The 7,212-nt window shown below is 44.7% G+C and overlaps 1 non-coding gene across 1 annotated transcript; it reads left to right on the forward strand.

The window, feature by feature from the left end:
• The first annotated feature begins 662 nt into the window (after window positions 1-662).
• Window positions 663-737, forward strand: Trnat-ugu. Its single transcript has one exon. It is a non-coding gene; the product is annotated as a tRNA-Thr (tRNA).
• The last annotated feature ends 6,475 nt before the right edge of the window (window positions 738-7,212 follow it).

A 7,212-nucleotide genomic window follows, 5' to 3' on the forward strand; every position in this document is an offset into this window, starting at 1 on the left:
GCCGCCGTCTGCTTCCCATCCAGGGCTGCGTTTCTTCTGCAACCGATCGACACGGACCACTGGCGTCGTCGCTGTCCGATCTGGAAAGGGTCACGTTTCGCGGACGGCGCCAGCCAGCTCTGCTCCGCTTATATACTTGCCTCGCCGCATCACGTGTTCGCAATGCCACTGGGAGGCAGTCAGTCCCACGGTGGGCGATGGTTATGGTGTTTTGGCCCGGCAGAGTGTGTGTGTGTGTGTGTGTGTGTGTGTGTGTGTGTGTGTTTGTGTCCTGTAGTGATAATCTATATGTATCAATTTCCTCATTTTGGGAATACCGAAGGAGCGTTCTGTTTTACTTGCTAAAAGCATTAAAAAGCCTAGATCGCATAGCCGGCCGGTGTAGCTGAGCGGTTCTAGGCGCTACAGTCTTGAACCGCGCGACCGCTACAACAGATACTACCGTCATATATAGTTAAAATATGGCTTCCCGGCCATTGGCCTTCTTGTGCGAACGCACACACTACGCCCGAACTTGGTAGGTTAATCTGCCACGAGTAATGGGTATGATGGGCAAACATCTATTAGGCGCACTACGAATGTAGTGTTGTGGACATGTTGGGAATGTGGGTCTCAAGGGGAGCGTGCAAGGGGTAAGTCCTTGCAGGCGCACTATCCTCTGTGCCCTCGGTGGCTCAGATGGATAGAGCGTCTGCCATGTAAGCAGGAGATCCCGGGCTCGAGTCCCGGTCGGGGCACACATTTTCAACATGTCCCCAATGAAGTACATCAACGCCTGTTTGCAGCTAGGGTGTCCATTTAATTATCATTTCATTTCTAGCAAAGCTGCATGGTCATCAACGGTAACTGTTCTTTCGGGAACAGATACTACCATCATATGTAATAGTTAATGTCCGAAAGTTTTGACCGATTGCTTTGAAATTTTGAAGCAACGTTGAACTCTAATACAGGTGGTTTTTTAGGTATCTAATTCTTTAATATACGTATATTTTTATTACGTATGATATATATATGTAAGTAACATATAACGAGAAAACATTGTTACCAAAAATCTCAAAATGTACCTATCCGATTTACTTCAAATTTTTATGGGTTAGTGTAATAAACGTTTAGACACATATATACTATATACTTTTTAATATATAAATATATACAAACTAACCAATTGTCAGCAAACTGTAAATTTGTATTTATGGATTTCTTCTTTGTGTTTAGGATGCTACTATAGACTCTGAATTTGCAGTAATAATAAGCAATGCTGAAGGTCAGGGAGAGGGGGGGGGGGGGGGGAGAGAGGAGATGGACTGAGATGTGGGAAGAAACGGATATATAGAAAAAGGGAAGCAGGAATGGACAGAGAGAGTAGGCAGCAGGGGATGGAGAGAGACGGGGAGGAGAGAATGGACGGAGAAACGTGGGAGGAGGTGGTAGACTGAGAGAGAGGAATAGAGAGGGAGGGCAGGAGGAGATGGAGAAGGGGAATGAGAAGATGGACAGAGAGCTGGGATGGAGGTGATAGAAAGACGGGGAAGGGGGAGGTGACGGACAAAGAAAGGAAGAGGCAGAGATGTACAGAGACAGAGGAGAGAAGGAGATAGGATGTATATCCAATTCTCATATATGACAGAAACAAGTGCTTTCTTTATTTTCCATTTAAGCAGACGAGGCCACAGCAAAGCGTGGCCGCAACAGCTAGTAAAGGACAAAATACGAAAGATTAGGGCGCTTGCGGAGACACAGAGACAGTCATGTATGAGTCAGTCAGTACTGGAGTGGATCGAAACGGAAAATCGCTAATTTTGGTGCGAAGTTTCCTCTGCCACGCACAGTGTTACCACATTCGGAACATAAGCCACTCTGTATATGGGAAAAATAAAATTTCTAAATCGAATGAGTAACTACACTGCAGCCTAGCTCGGATAACATCAGAAATATGCTTGCGGAAATAATAAAACAAAGGAGAATCCGTTGGAATGGAGGAAGTGAAAAGCGCAAGAACAATGGCGCGGAATCGGCGGAAGCGTGGGAGATCGCAGTACAGTAATGGAGGCCGGCAGCGAGAGCGGAAAATTGCTCCGGAAGCGCAGAGATGAGCGAGATGACGCGGTGATTATGGCGGCGGCGGCGCAGCCAGAGGGGGCAGTGACGTCGGCAGGCAGCGGGGCCGGCCGGCGCATTTGTAAACAGTCCTCCACAGATTGCCTGGCCCGTAATGGAGTGTGGGCAGCCAGTCTAATGGGGACCACTCAGCGCGGCCGAGCCCCCGGGGACAGACTGCGGTGCTGACCTCGCACAAGCCCGCCCACACACACACACACACACACACACACACACGCGCGCGCGCGCTCAACACACACACACATACACTCACACACATGCAGGGCAGCGGTAGACAACTCACTTCTGCTTCTAACTTTCTCTGTCTTCAACGGTATTTCCTTTAATGACATCCGTGCTGAATTTCAGGTTAACCAGTAGATATACACTGAGCAGGCAGAACTTCATCACCACCGACCTACTATCGATATAAGCCCCTCTAGCGTCACCTGGCGAGGAATGACTGCTAGTTTAGGGTGACCAAACGTCCCGGAAAACCGGGATTGTCCCGGTTTTCATCCCTGAATTCCATTGTCCCGAAAATTTGTTTCGGGACGTTCAAAAGTCCCGGAATTTAGTTTTTAAATACATTTCGTGAAACTTTCTCAAATTTTTGGGATTTCGCTATATTAAAGGAAATACAACACAAGAAATTAACATATTTTAGCTTATTTGTCTAAAACCTCCATTGTCCCATACTAGTAATCACAGTATCAGTATTGATACACTCAGCCAATAATTTACTTTGAGCGGTACTTTGACCAACAAGTAGTAAGTTGAATTATTGTAAAAGAGCTATGAAACCGTCCGATTGTCGCGCCACTTACTCACACACTCATTGCCAGAACAGTGTAGTAGTTGACGTTTTTTCAGACAAACTGCAATAGTTTTTTCTCATATTAGTGGTATTATTGCTCCAGTACTGTGAAAGGCAATGCCGAAAAGTGCCTGCAAGTTCAGTGACTGTTATTCCAAGGAATGGAATTTCATTAAGAAAGGTCGTTTTGATTACGAAGCAGAGTGTTCCGTATGTAACTGTTTTATTAGTATAAGTCATGGTGGACGTTCCGACATAGTTGATCACATCAGGTCAAAGAAACACATTAACAGATACAGTGCACCGAGCTGCAGTAAAGCTCTACAAAATTATTTTGTGAAACATCAGTCAAGTGAACAGACGAAAGTTCAAAAATGGTTCAAATGGCTCTGAGCACTATGGTCATCAGTCCCCTAGAACTTGGAACTACTTAAACCTAACTAACCTAAGGACATCACACAACACCCAGTCATCACGAGGCAGAGAAAATCCATGACCCCGCCGGGAATCGAACCCGGGAACCCGGGCGTGGGAAGCGAGAACGCTACCGCACGACCACGAGATGCGGACGACGAAAGTTCGAGCAGTCGAGCTTAACACTAGCCTAGCACACGGTAAAACATCACCAAACTTATAGGTTTAGTGATTGTACTAATAAGCTTAACAGCATTATGTTTGATGATTCTTCCATTGCAAAAAAGTTTAGTTCATCAAGAACTAGTGTCAGCCTTAGTGAAAGGAGTTATTGCTCCCCAGAGTATAAAGGAAAGCCTTGAATACATCAAAAAGTCTTCTTTCTACGGGATATCCACTGATGCCAGCAGTCATAAGGCCACTAAAATATTTCCGTTTGTTGTTCAGTTTTTCGATATTAATCAGGGAATTCAGACCAAACTTTTGAAGGTGAGTTCCCTACCTAATGAAACATCTGACGAAATTTCAAGATTTTATATGAATACTATCGAAATGTTTGATCTTGAGAAAAATAAATGTGTAGCATTTTGTGGAGACAACACCAACACAAACTTTGGTGGTTTAGAAAGACAAGGCAAATGCAACGTATTTACCAAATTAAAGGCAACATTGCATGAAAACATTGAAGGCATAGGGTGCCCTGCACATGTTTTACACAATAGCGTGCAGACATCTGCTGACAGTTTAAGCTGTGATGTTGAAACTATCGTCATGAAGGTATAGTCACACTTTTACATATATACTATTAGAACAGAGAGGCTTAGGGAGTTCTGTGATTATGTGGGAACTGAATATATGAATGTAATGTGTCACTCGAAAACTCGCTGGTTATCACTGTTTCCGGCAGTTGAAAGAGTAATCCGCCTGTTTGAACCGTTAAAAGATTTTTTCCTAAATGGAGACAAAGCCCCCATAATATTGGTTCAGTTTTTCAGTAACACTTTAAGTGAAGCTTACTTATGGTTCATTCACAGTCAGCTTAGCACTTTGCAGCATGGGATAAAGGAAATTGAGGGAAGCACGAAAAGTGTAATAGAGGTAAATGATGTTTTGAAAAATACTGTGGAAACTGTTAGTTAAGAGGAGAGAACAGCAGTTCATTTCTTTTAATGTTAAATCTGTCCTTAAAAGAGCAGAAGTATCAGAAGCAACGGAAAGGAGTTTTAGAGAAGAAGTTAACAAGTTCTATGACACTTGTGTAGAATATCTCAGCACATGGAGCGCCTCATATTTACCCTCATCGCCGGTGTCTGATTGGATGTTACTGAAGAGAGTGCCAAAATGGGAAAGTGTTGAAGAAACAGTTTCTTATTTGAAGAGTAAAGAGATTGAAATCGATGATTCCATTCTCTTTGATCAGTTCGGCATACTGACAAATTTTGTTGAAGAAAGTCTTCACAAGTGGAATTACGAAAAAAAAAAAACACACACACCATTGGAATGTCATGAGAAGTGGGTGAGTTTTTTTAAAAGCTGTGACTGTCTTCAGCATTACTCTGAGTTGGTAATAATTGCAAGGTATTTATTTGCAATCCCAGCCCATAATGCCAATGTGGAAAGAATATTTTCGTTCATGAATATCCAGTGGACTGATGAAAGGAACAGAATGGAGGTGGACTCTCTTGAAGCAATCCTGCAGATCCTGTACAACTACAAAATGGATTGTGTCGAGTTTTATCGCTTTGTCTCAAAGAACAAAGACATGATCAAGAAGGCTGGAGGCAGTGAAAAATACCCTTTTCTCCAAGGACAGTCAATTCCATTTACAAGTGCTCAGTAATATTAAAGCTCATGTTAATATTAATTGATTAAAATTTGAATGGCTGTAAAATTTTGTAAAATCGTAATACATTTCTTTATTGCTGTATACGTTTATTAAAGGTCATTAATTATACAGATAATCTAGATTATATCAATCTTTTGTATCCTCTTATTAGTTATAATAATCGGGTTAACAAAATGTATCAACAAAACATTAATATTTAAAATTAGGAGACCTGGGTACATGTGGAATGAGGTGTCCATTGGCGCCTGGGTGAATGTGTCCCGGTTTTCACCGAAAATAATTTGGTCACCCTATGCTGGTTGGACACACGCACGGTGAGCGTGCTGTCCGTCTACAGTACGCACAAAGTATCTGAATTTGTCTGAGGGCAGGAGGCTTGGCACGAGCATTTCAGAAACAGCACGATTTGACGGGTGTTCGAGGAGTGCTGCGGTGAATGTCGTGGCGAAACAAGGTGAAACCATGTCCAGACGTCGTGGGTTTGGGCGGTCACCCCTCATTACAGGTGTCGGACGTCGAAGCCCGCGCAGACTGATAAAACAGGACAGGTGGCTAACTGTGGCGGAACTTTAATGCTAGGCAAAGTACAAGTGTGTCTGAACACACAGAGCACCGAACACTCCTAACGATGGGCCTCAGCAGTCGACGACCCATCCACGTGCCAATGTTAACATCACGACATCGGCAACTACCACCGAAATATGCACTGGACGTTATCGCATTGGCAGAGAGTTGGATCCCGATGAATCTCGATACCTTCTTCATCATACCGATGAGAGGCCACGAATCCGTCGTCTTCCAGGGGGAACAGTTATTTGATACCTATAGTGCGAAACGGAGACAGGCAGGCGGCGGTTCCATTATACTCTGGGGAGCATTCACGTGGACATTTATGGTGCCAATGGAACTCGTGCAGGGCACCATGATGGCCAAGGAGTATCGTACACTGGTTGCAGACCGCGTACACCCGTTCATGACTATCATGTTTCCCGACGGCAGTAGCATTTTTCAAGAAGATAATGCGCCATGTCACAAGGCCAGGAGTGTGATGGAGTGGTGAAGGACCACAGTGGCGAGTTCTAATTGATACACACCCCTGCCCCCTCCCATCCCGCAAGTTCTGAACCCGATGAGATCCCAGATGTCACGTCAGAGCTCATCGCCCTCCTCCCCGGAATTTACGGGAATCAGGTGACCCGTGTCAGCAGATGTGGCGCCAGCTCCCTCCAGCGACCACGCCACCTCTGCCATTACCCGTGGCGTCCGCCCCGGGTAGCTGGGTGGTCTACGCGACAGACTGTCAATCCTAAGGGCCCGGGTTCGATTCCCGGCTGGGTCGGAGATTTTCTCCGCTCAGGGACTGGGTGTTGTGTTGTCCTAATCATCCCCATTTCATCCCCATCGACGCGCAAGTCGCCGAAGTGGCGTCAAATCGAAAGACTTGCAGCAGGCAGCGGGAGGCCCTCGTAAAAAAAAAAAAAAAAAAAAAAAAGGCTCTGAGCACTATGGGACTCAACTGCTGTGGTCATAAGTCCCCTAGAACTTAGAACTAATTAAACCTAACTAACCTAAGGACATCACACACATCCATGCCCGAGGCAGGATTCGAACCTGCGACCGTAGCAGTCCCGCGGTTCCGGACTGCGCGCCTAGAACCACTAGACCACCGCGGCCGGAAAAAAAAAAAAAAAAAAAAAAAAAGTGGCAAGGTGATCGTCAAAAAAAAAAAAAAAAAACGTGGCAAGGTGATCGTCCCGGCATTAGGTAATTGGTCATATTGTTCTAGATGATCAGTGTACAATTATACTCTCCAAGTAACAGCGCTGTGCCTGGCTAGGGTTGTGAGGTGTTCGGATTTAGCCGGACATGTCCAGCTTTTTACAATCGTCTTTCGCCATATGTAGCCAAGTGCGGCCGTCCGGTTGTTGTTAAGATATTTGGGGTTAAAGTAGAGAGCGGACAACCAAGCGATCTTCCAAGCTAATAATAATAATAATAATAGTAATAATAGTAATAATTTGCATAACTTGTCTGAAGA

This window comes from Schistocerca americana, chromosome 3, assembly GCF_021461395.2.
Source record: "Schistocerca americana isolate TAMUIC-IGC-003095 chromosome 3, iqSchAmer2.1, whole genome shotgun sequence".
In the NCBI taxonomy this organism is placed as follows: Eukaryota; Metazoa; Arthropoda; class Insecta; order Orthoptera; family Acrididae; genus Schistocerca; species Schistocerca americana.